This window comes from Bufo bufo, chromosome 3 (assembly GCF_905171765.1).
Source record: "Bufo bufo chromosome 3, aBufBuf1.1, whole genome shotgun sequence".
NCBI lineage: Eukaryota > Metazoa > Chordata > Amphibia > Anura > Bufonidae > Bufo > Bufo bufo.
The window spans coordinates 389,820,240-389,846,661 of record NC_053391.1 but is presented as its reverse complement, the minus strand read 5'-3'; the positions used below and the strand labels follow the sequence as shown (position 1 = coordinate 389,846,661).

Sequence of the window (26,422 nt, the reverse complement as noted above, 5' to 3'; positions counted from 1 at the left end):
ACTCATGAGTTCCTAAATAGCCCTCCCCTCATTAGGACACCTACTCTGATAGAATGATCCCACTATCTGGAACCTGCAATGTATCCTATAAAGCCCTGCAATGTCCTTAACAGGGATATTCCTATAGCGGTTACCAGATGTGGAACAGCAGGCAACACTTCAGGTCCGAAGCTCTAGGGGATCAAGTAGTACTAAATCATGTATCCTAAACTCAGTAGGGAGACATTAGAATAGCTGTCATGGATGTCTAGGTGGAGTCTGTACTAGCGGAACATGGTCAGGTGCTGTGTGAAGATGAGGTACCAAAGGTGGATCGTCAGCGAAGTAGATAGTGCCGATCACATTGGTGATCAGGAGCGATGTACATGTTTAAAACCCCACTTAGGTACCTCATCTGGTGTCAAGTGATGACGTTGACTAGGTCAGAGGTCAGGTTGGCCTCATATCAGCGCATGTGTCAAGCTGGTGCGTGATACATCCAGATAGTACTGCAGCCTGAAGTTTGGATGACACATCGCGTATGTGTGCAGCAATCCCATTCAGTGCTCCATAACAATTTGAAAAGGGCATTGGACCATAAATGAATTGTCAAATATGAATTTGAGTACCTATACTCACCCTGTATTCGGATAGCGACATTCTACACCTACCTTAGCTCCAAAAGTTTGTAGAACCACTACAATGTAGACCTATACTTTCAGGGGTAGTTAACCCCTTAAGGACCCGCGCCGTACATGTCCGGCGCAACCGGACGTGACTTAAGGACCAGCGCCGTACATGTATGGCGCAAGGTCCGCGGGGCTCTGTGGAACGATCGGGGGGAAATCACAGCACCATGGCTGCTCTTACTGGCAGACAGTCATGCCGAGTAAGGGCAGCATGGTGCTGCACCGACCACCTGCAGCTCCAAGTGCTGTGATTGGCCGATCAATGAGACCGGCACATCGCAGCGCAGGAAGCTGTCAGAGGCATCGGGGAGGGTCGGGAAGAGGTCAGGGGGAGGTGGCAGGTGCTGTACAAGTCAGCACCGGTCACCTCCGAGGTGAGGCAGGGGACACCAGTGTTTGGGGTCCCCTGCCAGCGCTGCTATTGGCTGGAACAACGCTCCAGCCAATGACAGAGCTATAGCTGCACAGGAAGAGGCAGAACTTCCCTGCATGCAGCCATTCTAGCTGGTGACTGCATGCAGAGAGGTTCCGTGCCTTTCTGTTCTGCTTGTGGCTTGCTGGGACTTGTGGTGCACACCACTGCAATTTAACCCCTTTTTCTGCTGAATAGAAGAAAGAAGAAAAGAAGAAGAACATCTGGAATAGCTGCACAGATTTTTTTTTCCATTTGCAGCTGTTCCAGATCCCTAAACCACCCTCCGTCCCTGTCCCTTCCCGCCCCCCTGTCCTTTTTTTATGGACGCCATTTGGTCCGGGCACTTTTTTTGATCTTTTTATTATTTTTTTTCCACATGGGTGAATAAAAGTCTTTTTACTTTTTCACTTTTGAAGTGCTGCCCGTTCTTTTACTCATATATACAGTATATATAAATTTCAGTTAGTGTGAGTTTAGGTTTTTGCACGAACGAACCATCTGCTTGCGTGCATTTTGCAACTACTGAGCGCCAATCAGTAGTGTCCATTACTGATTGTGTCCGCTCAGTTTGCACTGCAAGTTTTTTTTGTTGCAGAAAATACTTTTTTGTGCAGCAAAGACTTTTTTTGCACAGAAGACTTTTTTTGTGCAGAAAATACTTTTTTTGTGCAGAAATACTTTTTTTATTGGGCAACTTAGGAATTCAGATAGATTGTGCGGGCTACACTGAGCTAGATTTTTTTTAAAATCTTCTTCTATGAAGATTTTGTAAATTTAATGGTGGCCCAAACCAATTTATACGGCCAACATTTTATTGATCAGAACCCTACCTCGGCATATGCTAGACCCCTAGGTTGGACCCCAGTAGATGCAGCAGAGATGATAAAGTTTTGGGGACTCGTGCTGGATATGGCGTAGTAAAAAAAACAAATGCTAGGTAATATTGGAGTTCGGACATTTTCTACCAGACTCCAATTTACAGTCAGACCATGACCCGGAAGCGATTTGAGTCAATTAGGAAATTCCTACACTACAATGACAATTCACAGTGCCCACCCCAAAACGACCCAACATTTGACCGTCTGTTCAAAATTAGGCCTGTCATTGACCACTGCAGCACCAAGTTTGCTGAGGTGTACAACCCAGAGAAAAATGTCAGTGTAGATGAGTCCCTATTACTGTTCAAAGGGAGGATTAGATTCTGCCAGTACCTGCCTAGCAAACGGCCAAGAGAGTTGCTCCGGGTAAACCCACAAATTCTGCATTTACGAAAGGAAAGATTCCAGGATAGAACCCCAAGAATGCCCTCCCATTATAGGAGTTAGTGGGAAGATCGTGTGGGACTTACTGCACCCACTGCTGGATTAGGGTTACCACCTCTATGTGGATAACTATTATACCAGCATACCCCTATTCATGTCCCTAACTGCCGGAGGTACTGTGGCTTGCGGCACAGTGCGCACAAATCAGAGAGGCCTCCCTAGATCCCTGGTAGGGCAACCACTGAGAATGGGTGAAAGTAGGGCTCTCCGCAATGAGAACATGCTAGTGGTTAAGTACAAGGACAAGAGGGACGTCCTTGTACTGACCACCATTCACACTAACGCCAGCTCCCATGCCCCTGTACCACTACCACTATCCCCAAACCAGTTTGTATCCTGGACTACAACAGGCACATGGGAGGGGTAGAGCTTGCAGATCAACCTATGAAGCCCTACAGTGCCACAGGAAAAACTAAAGTGTGGTGCAAAAAGTTGGTCGTACACATTGTACAGATGGCAATGTGCAATGTGTAGGTGCTATTTCATTCTGCAGGCCACAGAGGAACTTTTCTTCAGTTCCAAGAGGTGGTAATCAAGGCCCTAATTTTTCAAACCCAGGCCAGGGAGTGTCCCAGTACTTATGGAAGTTATGGTGCCTGTGTTGTACCAGGGCAACATTTTCCTGGTCATGTCCCCCAGACAGCAAGGAAGTGAAGGACCCAAAAAAGATACAGGGTGTTTTCCAAAAGGGGGAATCAGGAAAGACAGCATTTACCACTGCGAAACCTGCCCTGAAAAACCTGGCCTGTGCATGCAGGACTGCTTCAGAATCTACCACTCATCCATGGAGTATTAATTTAATTTCATCCTTTATGCTCCTTGTAATATTTCCACTTTATATCTCTGATTTAGTCCATCTCGCTTGCATATCCACTTTCTAACAACCAGTACATATTTTTTTCTGTGAGACAACTGTTGGGCCAAAAGTGCCGTTTCCAGCACTTAAAATGTTCGTACGGGGGTGTTATTTCGGAAATGGGGTCAAATCTTGGGGTTTCTAATTTCTTGGGGACCTCGGGAATTTATTTAATGCGACATGGCGGCTAAAATCCATGTCTGCCAAATCAGACCAGCCAAATTCACATTTAGCTATTTGACTCTAGAGCCCTGCCATGCGCCCATACATCATATTTTGAGCATATATAGGGTATTGGCGTATTCGAGGGGAAATAGGGAACAAAATCTGGGGTGCATTTTGTCCTGTTACCCCTTGTGAAAGTGAAAAATGTGGGTGTAAAGCCACTTTTTCCTAGGAAAAATTTTTAATTTTTCTTTTTTACAGCCAAGCATTTCCTAATTCTGTAATACGCCTGATGGGTCAAAGTGCTCACTACACACCTTGAAATATTCCTTGAGGGGTTTAGTTTCCGGAATGGGGTCACTTTTTGGGGGGTTTTCCCTGTAGGGCCACCTCAGTATGTCTTCACATGCGACATAGCTCCCAATTACCATTCCAGCTAAATCCTCTCTCCAAAAGCCATATGGTGCTCCTTCCACTCTGAGCCTGCTGTGCGGCCATACATCAGTTTTTGAGCACACATGGGGTGTTTCTGTAAACTTCTGATTCAGGTTGTTAACCTTTGATGTGTTGCAGAAAAAAATAGATTAAAATTTAAAATCTGCAAAAAAAAAGTGAAATTTTGAAATTTAATTCCCATTTTTATTTACGGTAATTCTCGTGGGGCATCTAAATGGTTAACAAAGTTTGTAAAATCAGTTTTGAATCGCTTGAGCGGTGTAGTTTCTAAAATGGGGTGATATATGGGTGGTTTCTAATATGTAAGCCCCAGAAAGTGACTTCATAACTGAACTGGTCCTGAAAACATTGGGGTTTGGAAATGTTCTTAAAAATTTTAAGATTTGCTTCTAAACTTCTAAGCCTTCTAACGTCCCAAAAAAATAAAATGTAATTTTCAAAATTATCCAAACATGAAGTAGACAGATGGGGAATGTAAAGTGATAACTATTTTTGGAGGTATTACTATCTATTATAAAAGAAGAGAAATTGAAGTTTGCAAATTTTTCCCAATTTTTGGTAAATTTGGTATTTTTATAAATAAAATAACATTTTCTGACTCAATTTTACCACTTTCATGAAGTACAATATGTGACGAGAAAAAAATCTCAGAATGGCCTGGATAAGTAAAAGCGTTTTAAAGTTATTACCACATAAAGCAACACATGTCAGATTTGCTAAAAATGGCCTGGTCCTTAAAGGGGTTGTCCGAGTTCTGAAAAAAAAATATATAGCACTGAAAATCTGATATATAACTGAGCTAAGCAAGTTTTATGCAAAAAATATATATATATTTCCTCATTTCCCTGGTTCTCTTCTGGCCTTTGTTTACATGCAATAAAAACAATCTCTGCCCCTCCCCCTGCACTGCTAAGGGAGTGAATACAAGAGCTTCCCTAAGTGACACGTCTGCCCCTCCCCCTGCTCTGCTAAGGGAGTGGCTACAAGAGCTGCCCTGAGTGACATGTCTGCCTGCTGGGAGACTCTGCAGCATGTTGTATGTGTAGGACTACAAGTCCCAGCTGTATAATAGTAGATAATGGCCAAGGAGAGAAAAAGGCGCTCATAGGGTAAATAAGTTAAGAGCCGAGCCTCCAGAGCAACAGGAAGAGTGGTACTGCTCACCTGTTGTTGATGCACCTATTGTTTGGTGCAACTGGACTAGAGGTGGATAGGACTGATTATGTCTCACTGGTGGATGCTGCCGATTCCGTCCGCGTTCCCCTTTGGCGGGGGCCAAGCCGCCATCTGGGTCGATGAATAGGATATATTTCCACTGGACCGGGGGTCGAGTGGAGGGGTGGACCGTAGGCGCAAAAACGCAACCAGAGTATTTTTAGAAACCAATGTTTTTTTTATTATTTTAGTTAAAGTGACAACGCGTTTCGGGGTTCTGCGGACCCCTTTTTCAAGTTGGTGGGTGGAAACCGCTGGTGGCGAGAGCGCTGCTTCTAGATCCTGGCACGTGTGGCGTCTGAGGGCTGAATGAAACGCGTTGTCACTTTAACAATGATAAAAAAAACATTGGTTTCTAAAAATACTCTGGTTGCGTTTTTGCGCCTACGGTCCACCCCTCCACAAGAGCTGTCCTGAGTGCTGGGAGAATCAACAGCAACTTGTAAGTGTAGAACTACATGTCCCACCTGTATAATGACCCTGCTAATACACACAGGATCTTCCCCATACCTTATTGTGCAATGCTCTCTCTACTATGTCAGCTCCAGTGTCCAGCATTGTCTCCTCACTGCCTGCAGAGCTGTGCAGCTGAAGGGGTTAAGAATCCTAGCAGAGAGTAGACGGCAGTGAAGGGTTTGTGGCCAGCACAGTGACGTCTCGTTTAGAGGCTTGTAAACAACCTTTATCAGAGCAGAGAGAGAAGCTGACATCACAGGTCATGTGACCCTCAGTGAAATCTGAGAAACCAGGCACTGGAGATAAAGTGAGTTAATTGGAAAGCTGTTACATTTGCTTAGTTAGGAACATAGAAAGAACAAAAAAATAACTCGGATAACACCTTTAAGGTGAAAAATGGCAGGGTCCTTAAGGGTTTAATCTCACTCAAAATATTTACATATATGTTGATAATATTTTACAACAGTTTGTGGTTTCACTGCCCTCATACATACAAGATATTACTGAGCTGCTGAATATATTTGATGGTATTTTTCTTGAACAAGGTATGTGTCTAGCAAGTGTAGAGTAGGCCTCAGGGCAGTAGAACATTACTTGAATAGCAGGTCCATAGGGTGGCCAGACGTCCGGTTTTAGGCCGGAAAGTCTGGTTTTATAGCTCCCTGTCCTCCGTCCAGCGCAGTGCCTGGACGGAGGACAGGGTGCTAGAAAACCGGACTTTCCGGCCTAAAACCGGACGTCTGGCCACCCTATGGACCTGCTATTCAAGTAATGTTCTACTGCTCTGAGGCCTACTCTACACTTGCTAGACACATACCTTGTTCAAGAAAATTACCATCAAATATATTCAGCAGCTTAGTAATATTTTGTATGTATGAGGGCAGTGAAACCACAAACTGTTGTAAAATATTATCAACATATATGTAAATATTTTGAGTGAGATTAAACCCTTAAGGACCCTGCCATTTTTCACCTTAAAGGGATTCTGTCACCTGCTTTTAGCATTTTAAGCTGGCACCATCGCTATGTTGACTAAAGTACCTTATTTCCAGGACTCTTCTTTTTACTTATTTTCGTTTGGTAGTTTTGTTATAAAAGCAATTTTTATGTTATGCTAATTTGGGTCTTCGGTGCCCAGTGACGCCCCCCTGCAGTGCCCAGTGACGCCTCCTGATCATCAAAACACCTCCCACAGCCCGGCAAACGGTTCCGCCCCCTCCGTACGTCATAATCTACCTTATAGATATGCCCCGTCCTCCTTCCTGTCTGCGGCCAGAAAACTCGCGCAGGCGCAGTACCGCCTGCGGCCTGCGCGATCATCAACCTCCTGAGGGCAACAGCCTCAAAAGTCTCACTGGGCATGCGCCGAGCCCAGTGATGTGACCTGAGCGCTGTTGCCCTCAGGACGTTGATGATCGCGCAGGCCGCAGGCGATACTGCGCCTGCGCGAGTTTACTAACCGCAGACAGGAAGGAGGACGGGGCATATCTATAAGGTAGATTAGAACGTACGGAGGGGGCGGAACCGTTTGCCGGGCTGTGGGAGGTGTTTTGATGATCAGGAGGCGTCACTGGGCACTGCAGGAGGGCATCACTGGGCACCGGAGACTGAAAAAAAACGCCCCTCTGGGCATCTTGGACCCTAATTAGCATAACATAAAAATTGCTTTTATAACAAAACTACCAAACGAAAATAAGTAAAAAGAAGAGTCCTGGAAATAAGGTACTTTAGTCAACATAGCGATGGTGCCAGCTTAAAATGCTAAAAGCAGGTGACAGAATCCCTTTAAAGGTGTTATCCGAGTTATTTTTTTGTTCTTTCTATGTTCCTAACTAAGCAAATGTAACAGCTTTCCAATTAACTCACTTTATCTCCAGTGCCTGGTTTCTCAGATTTTACTGAGGGTCACATGACCTGTGATGTCAGCTTCTCTCTCTGCTCTGATAAAGGTTGTTTACAAGCCTCTAAACGAGACGTCACTGTGCTGGCCACGCCCCCCCCCCCTTCACTGCCGTCTACTCTCTGCTAGGATTCTTAACCCCTTCAGCTGCACAGCTCTGCAGGCAGTGAGGAGACAATGCCGGGCACTGGAGCTGACATAGTAGAGAGAGCATTGCACAAGAAGGTATGGGGAAGATCCTGTGTGTATTAGCAGGGTCATTATACAGGTGGGACATGTAGTTCTACACTTACAAGTTGCTGTTGATTCTCCCAGCACTCAGGGCAGCTCTTGTATCCACTCCCTTAGCAGTGTCATTATACAGCTGGAAAATATTTCCACTGGACCAGGGGTCGAGTGGAGGGGTGGACCGTAGGCGCAAAAACGCAACCAGAGTATTTTTAGAAACCAATGTTTTTTTTATTATTGTTAAAGTGACAACGCGTTTCATTCAGCCTCCAGACGCCACACGTGCCAGGAGCTAGAAGCAGCGCTCTCTCCACCAGCGGTTTCCACCCACCGACTTGAAAAAGGGGTCCGCAGAACCCCGAAACGCGTTGTCACTTTAACAATAATAAAAAAAACATTGGTTTCTAAAAATACTCTGGTTGCGTTTTTGCGCCTACGGTCCACCCCTCCACTCGACCCCCGGTCCAGTGGAAATATATCCTATTCATCGACCCAGATGGCGGCTTGGCCCCCGCCAAAGGGGAACGCGGACGGAATCAGCAGCATCCACCAGTGAGACATAATCAGTCCTAGCCACCTCTAGTCCAGTTGCACCAAACAATAGGTGCATCAACAACAGGTGAGCAGTACCACTCTTCCTGTTGCTCTGGAGGCTCGGCTCTTAACTTATTTACCCTATGAGCGCCTTTTTCTCTCCTTGGCCATTATCTACTATTATACAGCTGGGACTTGTAGTCCTACACATACAACATGCTGCAGAGTCTCCCAGCAGGCAGACATGTCACTCAGGGCAGCTCTTGTAGCCACTCCCTTAGCAGAGCAGGGGGAGGGGCAGAGATTGTATTTATTGCATGTAAACAAAGGGCCAGAAAAGAACCAGGGAAATGAGGAAATATATATATATTTTTTGCATAAAACTTGCTTAGCTCAGTTATCTATCAGATTTTCAGTGCTATATATATTTTTTTCAGAACTCGGACAACCCCTTTAAGGACCAGGCCATTTTTAGCAAATCTGACATGTGTTGCTTTATGTGGTAATAACTTTAAAACGCTTTTACTTATCCAGGCCATTCTGAGATTTTTTTCTGTGCTCAAAAACTGATGTATGGCCGCACAGCAGGCTCAGAGTGGAAGGAGCACCATATGGCTTTTGGAGAGAGGATTTAGCTGGAATGGTAATTGGGAGCTATGTCGCATGTGAAGACACACTGAGGTGGCCCTACAGTGAAAACCCCTCAAAAAGTGACCCCATTCCGGAAACTAAACCCCACAAGGAATATTTCAAGGTGTGTAGTGAGCACTTTGACCCATCAGGCGTATTACAGAATTAGGAAACGCTTGGCTGTGAAAAAGAAAAATTACAATTTTTTCCTAGAAAAAGTTGCTTTACACCCACATTTTTCACTTTCACAAGGGGTAACAGGACAAAATGCACCCCACATTTTGTTCCCTATTTCCCCTTGAATACGCCAATACCCTATATATGCTCAAAATATGATGTATGGGCGCATGGCAGGGCTCTAGAGTCAAATAGCTAAATGTGAATTTGGCTGGTCTGATTTGGCAGACATGGATTTTAGCCGCCATGTCGCATTAAATAAATTCCCGAGGTCCCCAGAAATGAAAAAACCCCGTACGAACATTTTAAGTGCTGGAAACTATACTTTTGATCCAACAGTTGTCTCACAGAAAAAAATATGTATTGGTTGTTAGAAAGTGGATATGCAAGCGAGATGGACTAAATCAGAGATATAAAGTGGAAATATTACAAGGAGCATAAAGGATGAAATTAAATTAATACTCCATGGATGAGTGGTAGATTCTGAAGCAGTCCTGCATGCACAGGCCAGGTTTTTCAGGGCAGGTTTCGCAGTGGTAAATGCTGTCTTTCCTGATTCCCCCTTTTGGAAAACACCCTGTATCTTTTTTGGGTCCTTCACTTCCTTGCTGTCTGGGGGACATGACCTGGAAAATGTTGCCCTGGTACAACACAGGCACCATAACTTCCATAAGTACTGGGACACTCCCTGGCCTGGGTTTGAAAAATTAGGGCCTTGATTACCACCTCTTGGAACTGAAGAAAAGTTCCTCTGTGGCCTGCAGAATGAAATAGCACCTACGCATTGCACATTGCCATCTGTACAATGTATACGACCAACTTTTTGCACCACACTTTAGTTTTTCGTGTGGCACTGTAGGGCTTCATAGGTTGATCTGCAAGCTCTACACCTCCCATGTGCCTGTTGTAGTCCAGGATACAAACTGGTTTGGGGACAGTGGTAGTGGTACAGAGGCAGGGGAGCGGGCGTTAGTGTGAATGGTGGTCAGTACAAGGACGTCCCTCTTGTCCTTGTACTTAACCACCAGCATGTTCTCATTGCAGAGAGCCCTACTTTCACCCATTCTCAGTGGTTGCCCTACCAGGGATCTAGGGAGGCCTCTCTGATTTGTGCGCACTGTGCCGCAAGCCACAGTACCTCCGGCAGTTAGGGACATGAATAAGGGTATGCTGGTATAATAGTTATCCACATAGAGGTGGTAACCCTTATCCAGCAGTGGGTGCAGTAAGTCCCACATGATCTTCCCACTAACTCCTATAATGGGAGGGCATTCTTGGGGTTCTATCCTGGAATCTTTCCCTTCGTAAATGGAGAATTTGTGGGTTAACCCGGAGCAACTCTCTTGGCCGTTTGCTAGGCAGGTACTGGCAGAATCTAATCCTCCCTTTGAACAGTAATAGGGACTCATCTACACTGACATTTTTCTCTGGGTTGTACACCTCAGCAAACTTGGTGCTGCAGTGGTCAATGACAGGCCTAATTTTGAACAGACGGTCAAATGTTGGGTCGTTTTGGGGTGGGCACTGTGAATTGTCATTGTAGTGTAGGAATTTCCTAATTGACTCAAATCGCTTCCGGGTCATGGTCTGACTGTAAATTGGAGTCTGGTAGAAAATGTCCGAACTCCAATATTACCTAGCATTTGTTTTTTTTACTACGCTATATGCAGCACGAGTCCCCAAAACTTTATCATCTCTGCTGCATCTACTGGGGTCCAACCTAGGGGTCTAGCATATGCCGAGGTAGGGTTCTGATCAATAAAATGTTGGCCGTATAAATTGGTTTGGGCCACCATTAAATTTACTAAATCTTCAGAGAAGAAGATTTAAAAAAAATCTAGCTCAGTGTAGCCCGCACAATCTATCTGAATTCCTAAGTTGCCCAATAAAAAAAGTATTTCTGCACAAAAAAAAGTATTTTCTGCACAAAAAAAGTCTTCTGTGCAAAAAAAGTCTTTGCTGCACAAAAAAGTATTTTCTGCAACAAAAAAAACTTGCAGTGCAAACTGAGCAGACACAATCAGTAATGGACACTACTGATTGGCGCTCAGTAGTTGCAAAATGCACGCAAGCAGATGGTTCGTTCGTGCAAAAACCTAAACTCACACTAACTGAAATTTATATATACAGTACAGACCAAAAGTTTGGACACACCTTCTCATTCAAAGAGTTTTCTTTATTTTCATGACTATGAAAATTGTAGATTCACACTGAAGGCATCAAAACTATGAATTAACACATGTGGACTTATATACATAACAAACAAGTGTGAAACAACTGAAAATATGTAATATTCTAGGTTCTTCAAAGTAGCCACCTTTTGCTTTGATTACTGCTTATGGAAGTTATGGTGCCTGTGTTGTACCAGGGCAACATTTTCCAGGTCATGTGTAGTGTACGGGGACTGTAATGCCCGTCACTACAAGAGGGTCACTTGGTGTGCTGTCGTCCCCCCCTTACTTATGGGGAAGTTGGTATATGTCATCTTTATAAAATGTCATGTAATGTAATGCTATGTTTTCCCTGTTACTGTGAAACTTGCATGTACAGTCCTGCTAGGGGTGTCATTCCAGCTCTTGGTCATTAGAGGGAGCTAGGGAGCCCTAGTTTATATAAGGCCCAGTCAAGGAAGGGAAAGTCAGTCTAGTCTGGAGTTCAGAAGTTTCTAGAGCTGGAGGAAGCTGAGAGGGACAGAGGCAAGCCAAGGAAAGCAAGAGGTACTCAAGACAACAGAGGAGGTACTTGAATAGATAAAACCAAGGATATACGCCAGAGCTAGGGCATTGGACCTTGGAGAAGAATTTCTAGATTCCAGGATCAGACAGGAATAGAGTGCAAGCTGCCTGTACTGCAAGTCCTGTGTTTCACACTCTGAAGTCACCTTGCTACACCTGTATTGCCTGCATCAACCGTATTGAAAGATCGACTGTATGCAAAGGAACTGTGTTTCCGTTATTGTCCCTGTATGCCTGATAACTACTAAAGTTGGAGTTCTGCTTTAACATCACGTGTTCCTCAGTTATTCCTGCTAGCAGCAAACGGCGTGCCACAGTTTAATTGGCACTGGCGTCACGAACATTTCCAATCATCCCCTACCCTTACAGAGAGTCAGCGTCTCAGGTTAGTGTCCATTGCACTACAACACCCAGGAACATTTCTAAAACACAACTTGAGTACGCTGCACATGTCCCCCAGACAGCAAGGAAGTGAAGGACCCCAAAAAGATACAGGGTGTTTTCCAAAAGGGGGAATCAGGAAAGCCAGCATTTACCACTGCGAAACCTGCCCTGAAAAACCTGGCCTGTGCATGCAGGACTGCTTCAGAATCTACCACTCATCCATGGAGTATTAATTTAATTTCATCCTTTATGCTCCTTGTAATATTTCCACTTTATATCTCTGATTTAGTCCATCTCGCTTGCATATCCACTTTCTAACAACCAATACATATTTTTTTCTGTGAGACAACTGTTGGGTCAAAAGTGCCCTTTCCAGCACTTAAAATGTTCGTACGGGGGTGTTATTTCCGAAATGGGGTAAAATCTTGGGGTTTTTAATTTCTGGGGACCTCAGGAATTTATTTAATGCGACATGGCGGCTAAAATCCATGTCTGCCAAATCAGACCAGCCAAATTCACATTTAGCTATTTGACTCTAGAGCCCTGCCATGCGCCCATACATCATATTTTGAGCATATATAGGGTATTGGCGTATTCGAGGGGAAATAGGGAACAAAATGTGGGGTGCATTTTGTCCTGTTACCCCTTGTGAAAGTGAAAAATGTGGGTGTAAAGCAACCTTTTCTAGGAAAAAATTGTAATTTTTCTTTTTCACAGCCAAGCGTTTCCTAATTCTGTAATACGCCTGATGGGTCAAAGTGCTCACTACGCACCTTGAAATATTCCTTGAGGGGTTTAGTTTCCGGAATGGGGTCACTTTTTGGGGGGTTTTCACTGTATGGCCACCTCAGTGTGTCTTCACATGCGACATAGCTCCCAATTACCATTCCAGCTAAATCCTCTCTCCAATAGCCATATGGTGCTCCTTCCACTCTGAGCCTGCTGTGTGGCCATACATCAGTTTTTGAGCACACATGGGGTGTTTCTGTAAACTTCTGATTCAGGCTGTTAACCTTTGATGTGTTGCAGAAAAAAAAGATAAAAATTTAAAATCTGCAAAAAAAAAGTGAAATTCTAAAATTTAATTCCCATTTTTATTTAATTCTCGTGGGGCACCTAAATGGTTAACAAAGTTTGTAAAATCAGTTTTGAATCGCTCGAGGGGTGTAGTTTCTAAAATGGGGTGATATATGGGTGGTTTCTAATATGTAAGCCCCAGAAAGTGACTTCATAACTGAACTGGTCCTGAAAACATTGGGGTTTGGAAATGTTCTTAAAAATTTTAAGATTTGCTTCTAAACTTCTAAGCCTTCTAACGTCCCAAAAAAATAAAATGTAATTTTCAAAATTATCCAAACATGAAGTAGACAGATGGGGAATGTAAAGTGATAACTATTTTTGGAGGTATTACTATCTATTATAAAAGAAGAGAAATTGAAATTTGCTAATTTTTCCCACTTTTTGGTAAATTTGGTATTTTTATAAATAAAATGACATTTTCTGACTCAATTTTACCACTTTCATGAAGTACAATATGTGACGAGAAAAAAATCTCAGAATGGCCTGGATAAGTAAAAGCGTTTTAAAGTTATTACCACATAAAGCAACACATGTCAGATTTGCTAAAAATGGCCTGGTCCTTAAAGGGGTTGTCCGAGTTATTAAAAAAAAATATATAGCACTGAAAATCTGATATATAACTGAGCTAAGCAAGTTTTATGCAAAAAATATATATATATTTCCTCATTTCCCTGGTTCTTTTCTGGCCCTTTGTTTACATGCAATAAAAACAAACTCTGCCCCTCCCCCTGCACTGCTAAGGGAGTGAATACAAGAGCTTCCCTAAGTGACACGTCTGCCCCTCCCCCTGCTCTGCTAAGGGAGTGGCTACAAGAGCTGCCCTGAGTGACATGTCTGCCTGCTGGGAGACTCTGCAGCATGTTGTATGTGTAGGACTACAAGTCCCAGCTGTATAATAGTAGATAATGGCCAAGGAGAGAAAAAGGCGCTCATAGGGTAAATAAGTTAAGAGCCGAGCCTCCAGAGCAACAGGAAGAGTGGTACTGCTCACCGGTTTTTGATGCACCTATTGTTTGGTGCAACTGGACTAGAGGTGGATAGGACTGATTATGTCTCACTGGTGGATGCTGCCGATTCCGTCCGCGTTCCCCTTTGGCGGGGGCCAAGCCGCCATCTGGGTCGATGAATAAGATATATTTCCACTGGACCGGGGGTCGAGTGGAGGGGTGGACCGTAGGCGCAAAAACGCAACCAGAGTATTTTTTGTATTTTTAGAAACCAATGTTTTTTTAAATTATTGTTAAAGTGACAACGCGCTGCTTCTAGCTCCTGGCACGTGTGGCGTCTGGATGCTGAATGAAATGCGTTGTCACTTTAACAATAATAAAAAAAACATTGGTTTCTAAAAATACTCTGATTGCGTTTTTGCGCCTAAGGTCCACCCCTCCACTCGACCCCCGGTCCAGTGGAAATATATCCCAGCTGTATAATGACACTGCTAAGGGAGTGGATACAAGAGCTGCCCTGAGTGCTGGGAGAATCAACAGCAACTTGTAAGTGTAGAACTACATGTCCCACCTGTATAATGACCCTGCTAATACACACAGGATCTTCCCCATACCTTCTTGTGCAATGCTCTCTCTACTATGTTAGCTCCAGTGCCCAGCATTGTCTCCTCACTGCCTGCAGAGCTGTGCAGCTGAAGGGGTTAAGAATCCTAGCAGAGAGTAGACGGCAGTGAAGGGGGGGGGGGGGGGCGTGGCCAGCACAGTGACGTCTCGTTTAGAGGCTTGTAAACAACCTTTATCAGAGCAGAGAGAGAAGCTGACATCACAGGTCATGTGACCCTCAGTGAAATCTGAGAAACCAGGCACTGGAGATAAAGTGAGTTAATTGGAAAGCTGTTACATTTGCTTAGTTAGGAACATAGAAAGAACAAAAAAATAACTCGGATAACACCTTTAAGGTGAAAAATGGCAGGGTCCTTAAGGGTTTAATCTCACTCAAAATATTTACATATATGTTGATAATATTTTACAACAGTTTGTGGTTTCACTGCCCTCATACATACAAGATATTACTGAGCTGCTGAATATATTTGATGGTATTTTTCTTGAACAAGGTATGTGTCTAGCAAGTGTAGAGTAGGCCTCAGGGCAGTAGAACATTACTTGAATAGCAGGTCCATAGGGTGGCCAGACGTCCGGTTTTAGGCCGGAAAGTCCGGTTTTCTAGCTCCCTGTCCTCCGTCCAGCGCAGTGCCTGGACGGACACAGGGATGTACACCCTTTTAGTAGCTCACACTCAGACAGCAGCACTGTGCTGTCTGAGCGTGAGCTGCAGCAACTAACTCAGGCTTCTCTCACCCCCAGTCAGTCACTAGAGCCGCACACGTGGCTGACTGAGGGGGAGAGAGGCGTCCCGGGCTGCCCCCAGCTCACCTTCCGGTCTGAAAGTTCTACCCTCTCCTCCCCCGTGTTTTTCCGGCCGGTGGTGGGGGCATGGTTTTACTGAGGTGGGGGCGTGGATTCACATGGTTTGGAGGCGTGGTATATGGCTTAAATCACGGAGCATGGGCACTTTTCGTTCTGGCCGCTGTAAGTCTTGCCATTCAATAATGTGGGCAGTACTTTTCTGTGTCCACAACCAGTATACAATATAGGGTGAGATATTTTATCTATCTAATTTACCTTTGCCAATGTGCATGTGGCATACTGTATATAGGTAAAAAAATTAGAGAATTCCACACAAATATTATGGAAGACTTAGGGGAAATCCGTAGTAAATGTGATAAACCAATGCTCATCTGAAGACCACCATGGTGGTGACCCAAATGTCCTTAAGTTCTCAGCCACTGAGGTGGTTAAAGAATCAATATGGTGGAGCAATATCTCAACAACTCAACTACAATTTTTTCATTTAACTGAAAATTATGTGCAATAGAGCAGGACCGTGGTACGGTTACACGGACGCCAAATTATGCAGTGGGTCAGGATATAGGTATAAAAGTCTATAGTTTGTTTGTGACGCCAATTGCAGCGTGCGCAGGGTACTAACACAGGGCCCTTTAAGGTGTTGTAACTCACGTACCAGGTTAGGAATGCCAGAAAGGTGTAATGTCTCTGTATGGTAGTGGTAATAGTGTTAACGGTGTCTTCTACCTGGGTACGGCTGGACTCCTGGATCCTGGCTCACTTGCAATAAAATAAGTGTGGTGCTAGTAGGAGTAATAGAGGAATTTGCAGCAGAAATTGAGATCCAGACCTTGGGTAAAGTTCAAACTTTACTGGTGGTAACTGTCATCCAAGCAAGATACAGCATTAGTCTTTGGTCCCAGCAGGTATTGGCAATGTATGGCAGGAAATTATCTTCTGCTCTATCATTTACCTGGAGCTTTTGCAGGAAAGGACGTCTGCTTAGTAGCTCTGTAATATGGCAGGAATTTGGCTTCTGCACTGTCTATCTTCTGCTGTATTGGGACTGACTAGCTGAAGAGGAATATGGCTTCTCCTGGGTCTCTGGACTTTACTTACAGCTATTGTATCAGGGCATGCTTCTTCCTGTAACTGGAGGTGTCTGCTAGCTTCTACCAGCTGAGGCTGAAGGTCTCAGGCTGGGGATGATGATCAATTGTCTCAGCCGAGACAAGATCCTGGCTTGGATCCCTATATCTGGGGGCTCCTACACGCACAGCCTTCCCCAAGCAGGGGTAGCTGGCACACCAATTTAACTTCCTTCCCTCCCCATGCTGCAGGATGTGGGAATCATCCACTCTGCTCACAGAGGAAGGGGGGGGGGCTAAACTGGAATGTACTATTCCAGCCTAGGAACACTAAACTGAACTAAGTCCCTGCTAACGCATTGGTGCCACCTGCTGGTGAACATAGATATTACAGCAATATACATTTGACAAGGCTTACAATGCACATTTGTGAGAATGTTATGTAAAATTACATCTGATGACAAGGTGAATGTTACCAACAGATTGTAGCGGGGTAAAAGAATTTAGTAACACAACTCTGGGGTGTTACATTCCCCCTTACTTCGAGTTAAGCCGCCCTCTGCTTATGCTTAGGAGGGAGAGGAACCAGCTCTGGGGTACCCAAATAAATACAAAGTGCTGCATGTATTACACATATGACATACAAAGAAAACATATAACGGCTACCCGAGTTTCCTGCCCGCATGAGTAGGGTGTCCTAATTAACAGTTTCCCTCTCGGTATAACCAGTGTACCAAGGTCTGCACTAAGCAATTACTTCTGACTAACTTTGAAGTGTTCTGGCCTTTAAACACCAAAGGAAGCATGGGGGTGTCTTTACTCTGTAGTCCCGTCATTATGTAATGGAATGCCCGCAAATGGAAGCGTGGCTTTATCCTATATTCCCTTCCCTGCACCAAAGTCAAAATATAAGGCTTATAGCACGATCACTATGGTGACTATGGGTAGCTAAATGGCACTAAGGCTTGAGGTACCATACCTTAGGCAAAGGCTCAGAAGGGGAGGTATTAGCGTCTCCATGCACTTCTGGCTATGTCACAGGAGGAGGGTATGATAATCCCATGAAACTCCTGGAAGACACACCAGGATGGGGGTTTAGTAGTCCCATTACCATTCCTGGCACATATAACAAACAGGAAGGAGGGGTATGTTATTCCCCTAGCCGTTCCCGAAGCAGCGGGGTTACCCGTGTAGTTACTAGACCTGCCGGGACTCACCACTTGGTCCTACCTGGGTACCTAGGATATATGACTCCAGGAGTAGGTGTCACGGCTGTATGTGAGCAACAATAGTATACACAGTAAAAGAGCTACTGACCGGACCCAAACTAGGGAGGATAAAGGGTGACCCCTGTCAGACCCTCAAAGCTCTCCCTATGCTTCTAAAGCACATGCCCGGATCCAAATGGCGGAACGAGGCATGCCCACGTACCTAAGACTGATGACCACTGTAACCCCTACAATAGTGGAAGGGGCACGGCCACCGGTGCCCTACTCAGTATATGGAGGGAACCGTGGCCACCTCAGATCCAGTCATAAAATAATCAGGTACACAACAATGTCTGTACACTTAGCTGAAGGTGTTGCAGCCGCAGAGAAGACGGATCCAAGGACAGCTGGCAATATCCGGAGTGCTTGCTGCATCAGAACACAGGTCCAGTGAACTGATAGCTACAAGTGAAGATACTAAAGCAAGAGCTACAACTGAAATGAGAACTATAATCCACGCCCTACAATAGGAGGAGGGGTGATATAAAGAGAGGGAAATCAAATGCATGAGGAACAGCTGGGAGGAAGGAAACCAAAAGTAAACAGAGCAGTGAGAACTCCTCCCAGCTCTAGTAGTGACATCATCACAGGGGTGGAGAAACAGAGCTGTGAGAACGTCCCAAAGCTCTGGTAGTGACAGTACCCCCCCCTCTACGGGTGGACGCCGGACACCCAGGACCCACCTTCTCAGGATGAGCCCTATGAAATGCCCTGATGAGGCGAGTGGCTTTAATGTCCGACACCGGAACCCACATCCTCTCCTCAGGACCATAACCCTTCCAATGAACGAGGTACTGAAGAGAACCGCGGACAATGCGAGAGTCCACAATTCTGGAAACCTCAAACTCCAGATTGCCATCAACCAAAATCGGAGGAGGAGGCAAAGAGGAGGGTCCCGTGGGCTGGACATATGGTTTTAAGAGAGATCTGTGAAATACATTATGTATCTTCCAAACCCGTGGAAGATCAAGACGGAAGGCAACAGGATTGATGACTGACAAGATTTTATAAGGTCCAATAAACTTGGGACCCAATTTCCAGGAGGGAACCTTCAGTTTAATATTTCTTGTAGACAACCACACCAGATCACCCACATTCAGGTCCGGACCAGGCACACGTCTCTTATCAGCCACACGCCTATACCTCTCACTCATCTTTTTAAGATTACTCTGAATCTTTTGCCAAATGGTAGACAAAGACGAGGAAAATCTCTCCTCAGGTAAACCAGAAAGAGCCCCTCCCGAGAATGTCCCAAACTGCGGATGGAACCCATATGCACCAAAGAATGGTGACTTATCAGAAGATTCCTGACGACGGTTGTTCAGAGCAAACTCAGCAAGAGGGAGAAATGAACACCAATCCTCCTGGTTCTCTGCCACAAAACAGCGCAAATATGTCTCCAGATTCTGATTGAGGCGCTCAGTCTGACCATTCGACTGCGGGTGAAAAGCAGAAGAGAAGGACAGCCGAACCCCCAGACGAGAACAGAAAGCCTTCCAGAACCTGGACACAAACTGCGTGCCTCTATCGGAAACAATATCAGAGGGAATGCCGTGCAATTTAACAATATGGTCGACAAAAGCTTGCGCCAACGTTTTAGCATTGGGTAAACCAGGGAAAGGTACGAAATGAGCCATCTTGCTAAAACGGTCCACCACCACCAGGATCACCGACTTCCCCGAGGAACGAGGAAGATCCGTGATAAAGTCCATGGACAGGTGTGTCCAAGGACGGGAAGGTATGGGTAACGGGAGAAGGGAACCTGAAGGCCGTGAACGAGGGACCTTAGCGCGAGCGCACGTCTCACAAGCAGCCACAAAACCCTCCACCGACTTACGAAGAGCCGGCCACCAAAATCTCCGAGCAATGAGATCTACCGTGGCTCTACTCCCGGGGTGACCAGCAAGAACCGTATCATGATGCTCCTTAAAGAGTTTGTGACGTAGCTCAGGAGGCACAAACAACTTCCCAGAAGGACAACGGGCAGGTGCCTCAGTCTGGGCAGCCTGGACCTCGGCCTCCAAATCGGAATATAGAGCAGAAACAACTACCCCCTCTGCCAAAATGGGACCCGGGTCCTCGGAGTTTCCTCCTCCCGGAAAACAGTGAGAGAGAGCATCAGCTTTCACATTTTTTATCCCAGGTCGGAATGTAACAACAAAATTGAATCTGGAGAAGAACAGAGACCATCTGGCCTGTCTCGGATTCATATGCCTGGCCGACTCCAAGTATGCCAGATTCTTATGGTCGGTAAAAACGGTGATAGGGTGCCTGGCCCCCTCCAACCAATGGCGCCATTCCTCGAAAGCCAACAACTCCCTATCTCCCACATCATAGTTTCTCTCTGCTGGGGAGAGTTTTTTAGAGAAAAAGGCACAGGGTCGCCATTTGGCAGGAGAAGGGCCCTGGGACAAAACCGCACCCACACCCACCTCGGAAGCATCCACCTCAACAATAAAAGGTAAGGAAACATCGGGATGCACCAAGACGGGAGCAGACGCAAAACTCTCTTTAATCTTAGAAAAGGCTGCAAGCGCCTCCTCCGACCAAGAGGAAAAATCTGCCACCTTTTTTGTCATGTCAGTAAGGGGTTTGACAACAGAGGAATAATTCAAAATGAACTTTCTGTAATAGTTCGCAAAACCCAGAAAGTGCATCAATGCCTTCTGATTCTCAGGAAGCTCCCACTCAAGTACAGCACGGACCTTCTCCGGATCCATGCGAAAACCAGAAGCAGAGAGGAGAAAACCCAGAAATTGAATCTCCGATACCATAAAAAGACATTTCTCCAGCTTGGCGTACAACTTATTTTCCCGCAGAATCTGCAGAACCTGAAAAAGATGATCCTGATGGGTCTGAACATCAGGGGAAAAAAATCAAAATATCATCAAGATACACCAATACAAATTTCCCCATTAAATGGTAGAAAATACTATTAACAAAATGCTGAAAGACGGCCGGAGCATTCATCAGGCCGAAAGGCATAACGAGATTCTCGAAATGCCCGTTAGGGGTATTAAAGGCCGTTATCCATTCATCCCCCTCTCTGACCCTGACCAGGTTGTACGCGCCTCTCAAATCCAATTTGGAAAACACCTTGGCCCCAACAATTTGGTTGAAGAGGTCCGGGATCAGAGGAAGGGGATAGGGATCGCGAATTGTGATACGGTTCAGCTCCCTAAAATCTAGGCAAGGTCTCAGAGAGCCATCTTTTTTTTTTAACAAAAAAAAAAAAAAACGCGGCCACAGGTGACTTTGAGGGACGAATATGCCCCTTCTCGAGACTCTCGGAGATATAAGTTTGCATTGCGATCCTTTCCGGTTGTGAGAGATTGTAGAGGAGTGCTTTTGGCAGCTTGGCGCCGGGATTGAGGTTAATGGGACAGTCAAACTCCCGGTGAGGAGGTAGCTCCTGAACACCGCTCTCGGAAAACACGTCCGAGAAATCAGAGAGAAATGATGGCACAGTTTTAGTAGACACCTCTGCAAAAGTCGCTGTGAGACAATTCTCTCTACAAAAGTCACTCCACTCATTTATTTGCCTTCCTTGCCAATCAATAGTGGGGTTATGTCTAGTGAGCCAGGGTAACCCCAAAACTAGAGGAGAAGGCAATCCGTTAAGGACAAAACAAGATATATCCTCCACATGAGTGTCACCTACAGCTAGCCGGATATTGTGAACAATGCCCTTCAGAGATCTCTGTGAGAGTGGAGCAGAGTCAATAGCAAAAACAGGTATATCCTTTTCTAATGTGCAAACCTGAAAACCATGCATGGCTACAAATTGAGTGTCAATGAGACTGACGGCCGCTCCACTATCGACAAAAATCTCACAAGAAATGACTTTGCTCTCTAGCGCCACCCTGGCAGACAGGAGAAAACGGGAACTGCAGGTCAGGGGAAAAGCATCAATTCCTACATCAACTTTGCCCAAAGTAGCAGATGAAGCAGAATTTGATGATTTACCTTTGAGGTTTTTCTCTTATTATCGCTCTTAGTACAGTTCAAGAATCTCCTAGACGGACAAACATTTGCCAAATGACCTATGCCCCCACAACAAAAACACACCATACTCTGAGGACTAAATCCTCTTTTATCAGGGGCAAGTCGACCTAGCTGCATGGGCTCCTCCTCAGAGGGGAGCGAGACAGGATGAGGCCCCTGCACATTGAATGAGTCCGCACCACTGCCCCTAGACTGACAATTGCTGGACAGAGAGGTCTCATTTGTTTCTCTTAGACGCCTGTCAAGGCGTACCGCCAATGACATGGCAGACTCTAAGGACGTTGGTCTCTCATGGAAAGCAAACGCATCTTTCAATCTCTCTGAGAGACCATGACAGAACTGACTCCGGAGTGCAGCATCATTCCAACCCGAATCAGCTGCCCATCTCCGAAATTCAGAACAATAAAGGTCCGCAGACAGTTTGTTCTGGCATAAAACACGTAAGTTAGATTCGGCCAGAGCAACACGATCCGGGTCATCATAAATCTGCCCCAGGGCCACAAAAAATCTTTCCACGGATCGAAGGGAGGGATCCCCTGATGGCTGCGAAAAAGCCCAAGTCTGAGCATTACCCCTGAGCAGGGAGATGACAATCCTCACCCTCTGCTCCTCCTTACCAGAGGAGTGGGGACACAAGCAAAAATGGAGTTTGCATGCCTCTCTGAAGCGAACAAAATTCTCACTGCCCCCGGAGAACGTTTCCGGAAGTGAGACCTTTGGCTCGCAACAGACTCCATGAGCCGGAGCAGAGCCCAATGCTTGAAGCTGAGTCATAGATTGACGGAGATCCGCTACTTCCAAAGAAAGACCCTGCATGCGGTCAACCAGGCCAGAAAGCGGATCCATGTCAAAAAAGGACGGTTTTGGTGGATTATAATGTCACGGCTGTATGTGAGCAACAATAGTATACACAGTAAAAGAGCTACTGACCGGACCCAAACTAGGGAGGATAAAGGGTGACCCCTGTCAGACCCTCAAAGCTCTCCCTATGCTTCTAAAGCACATGCCCGGATCCAAATGGCGGAACGAGGCATGCCCACGTACCTAAGACTGATGACCACTGTAACCCCTACAATAGTGGAAGGGGCACGGCCACCGGTGCCCTACTCAGTATATGGAGGGAACCGTGGCCACCTCAGATCCAGTCATAAAATAATCAGGTACACAACAATGTCTGTACACTTAGCTGAAGGTGTTGCAGCCGCAGAGAAGACGGATCCAAGGACAGCTGGCAATATCCGGAGTGCTTGCTGCATCAGAACACAGGTCCAGTGAACTGATAGCTACAAGTGAAGATACTAAAGCAAGAGCTACAACTGAAATGAGAACTATAATCCACGCCCTACAATAGGAGGAGGGGTGATATAAAGAGAGGGAAATCAAATGCATGAGGAACAGCTGGGAGGAAGGAAACCAAAAGTAAACAGAGCAGTGAGAACTCCTCCCAGCTCTAGTAGTGACATCATCACAGGGGTGGAGAAACAGAGCTGTGAGAACGTCCCAAAGCTCTGGTAGTGACAGTATGCCATTAGTATTAAGCGTCCGTATAGGCAGTCCGTATAAAGGGGTGAGAGAACAAGAGCTGTAAAATAAGGCACACTAGAGTAAGTTGCTACATTTCGTTAAGTGCAAAGTTAAGTGCAATTTTCACAATAAGTGCATTAGGTCACATTGCGGCACCTAGAAGAGAATACACACAATGGGCATGTAATACTTAAACGTTACGTAATCTGTAAACTGGTAATGAAATGAGTGCAATAATAATAAGCTCAAATATAGCTTGAGTCCTTTTTCCTTTGAAGTGCTTGAAGTAGAATCCTCTGGAAACAAATAAAAGTCACTTGAAATCCTCTGAAACAGGTACAAGTCAATTGTAATCCACAGGAACAATAAAGTTAATTGTAATCCACACAAGGTAGTGGGTAATTGCCACAATGGGTAGTTTTCCTCACAGGAAAGTCTGGAAATCTTTCTCCTGGGTCCCATATTTGAGGACGCAAAAGTTCTTCTTTGAACTGTGTGCTCTCAGCAGCTGTAAGTCCAGCAGAAACTTCATCTGCGGTCTCCTGGTGACTTTCTGTGGCAGAACTTGGAACTGCAAGATTTTCCTTTTCCGGAGTATGCTCTGTAAGCCTTGACTTTTTCCTTGTAGGTGACAGGTTTTCTGGACAGCAATAAAGGACGCATCCTTGGTCTTTCATAGCAAAGAGCTCCGGATTCGGTGCTGGTTCTGGAGTGCATGGAGCAGTACCAGTGGACTCCTCACTGGTGGATAGGTCACTTTCAGTGGCTGCCGGATCTTAACCACCTCCGGACCGCCTAACGCAGGATCGCGTTCCGGAGGTGGCAGCCCTGCGCAGAGTCACGCATATATGCGTCATCTCGCGATGGCCGAGATTTCCTGTGAACGCGCGCACACAGGCGCGCGCGCTCACAGGAACGGAAGGTAAGAGAGTTGATCTCCAGCCTGCCAGCGGCGATCGTTCGCTGGCAGGCTGGAGATGTGTTTTTTTTAACCCCTAACAGGTATATTAGACGCTGTTTTGATAACAGCGTCTAATATACCTGCTACCTGGTCCTCTGGTGGTCCCATTTGTTTGGATCGACCACCAGAGGACACAGGTAGCTCAGCAAAGTCCCACCAAGCACCACTACACTACACTACACCCCCCCCCCGTCACTTATTAACCCCTTATTAGCCCCTGATCACCCCTGATCACCCCTGATCACCCCATATAGACTCCCTGATCACCCCCCTGTCATTGATCACCCCCCTGTCATTGATTACCCCCCTGTAAAGCTCCATTCAGATGTCCGCATGATTTTTACGGATCCACTGATAGATGGATCGGATCCGCAAAACGCATCCGGACGTCTGAATGAAGCCTTACAGGGGCGTGATCAATGACTGTGGTTATCACCCCATATAGACTCCCTGATCACCCCCCTGTCATTGATCACCCCCCTGTCATTGATTACCCCCCTGTAAAGCTCCATTCAGACGTCCGCATGATTTTTACGGATGCACTGATAGATGGATCCGATCCGCAAAACGCATCCGGACGTCTGAATGAAGCCTTACAGGGGCATGATCAATGACTGTGGTGATCACCCCATATAGACTCCCTGATCACCCCCCTGTAAAGCTCCATTCAGATGTCCGCATGATTTTTACGGATGCACTGATAGATGGATCCGATCCGCAAAACGCATCCGGACGTCTGAATGAAGCCTTACAGGGGCATGATCAATGACTGTGGTGATCACCCCATATAGACTCCCTGATCACCCCCCTGTAAAGCTCCATTCAGATGTCCGCATGATTTTTACGGATGCACTGATAGATGGATCCGATCCGCAAAACGCATCCGGACGTCTGAATGAAGCCTTACAGGGGCATGATCAATGACTGTGGTGATCACCCCATATAGACTCCCTGATCACCCCCCTGTAAAGCTCCATTCAGATGTCCGCATGATTTTTACGGATGCACTGATAGATGGATCCGATCCGCAAAACGCATCCGGACGTCTGAATGAAGCCTTACAGGGGCATGATCAATGACTGTGGTGATCACCCCATATAGACTCCCTGATCACCCCCCTGTAAAGCTCCATTCAGATGTCCGCATGATTTTTACGGATGCACTGATAGATGGATCCGATCCGCAAAACGCATCCGGACGTCTGAATGAAGCCTTACAGGGGCGTGATCAATGACTGTGGTGATCACCCCATATAGACTCCCTGATCACCCCCCTGTCATTGATCACCCCCCTGTCATTGATCACCCCCCTGTAAAGCTCCATTCAGATGTCCGCATGATTTTTACGGATGCACTGATAGATGGATCGGATCCGCAAAACGCATCCGGACGTCTGAATGAAGCCTTACAGGGGCATGATCAATGACTGTGGTGATCACCCCATATAGACTCCCTGATCACCCCCCTGTCATTGATCAACCCCCTGTCATTGATTACCCCCCTGTAAAGCTCCATTCAGACGTCCGCATGATTTTTACGGATCCACTGATAGATGGATCGGATCCGCAAAACGCATCCGGACGTCTGAATGAAGCCTTACAGGGGCATGATCAATGATTGTGGTGATCACCCCATATAGACTCCCTGATCACCCCCCTGTCATTGATCAACCCCCCTGTCATTGATCAACCCCCCTGTCATTGATCACCCCCCTGTCATTGATCACCCCTCTGTAAGGCTCCATTCAGATATTTTTTTGGCCCAAGTTAGCAGAATTTTTTTTTTTTTTTCTTACAAAGTCTCATATTCCACTAACTTGTGTCAAAAAATAAAATCTCACATGAACTCACCATACCCCTCACGGAATCCAAATGCGTAAAATTTTTTAGACATTTATATTCCAGACTTCTTCTCACGCTTCAGGGCCCCTAGAATGCCAGGGCAGTATAAATACCCCACATGTGACCCCATTTCGGAAAGAAGACACCCCCAGGTATTCCGT

At 45.7% G+C, this 26,422-nt stretch overlaps 1 protein-coding gene across 1 annotated transcript in view; it reads left to right on the top strand.

Annotated features, from left to right (window-relative positions):
- LOC120993819 (multidrug and toxin extrusion protein 2-like) overlaps positions 1 to 26,422 on the top strand; it is a 253,523-nt gene that overhangs the window by 50,024 nt on the left and 177,077 nt on the right. The window lies entirely within an intron of this gene.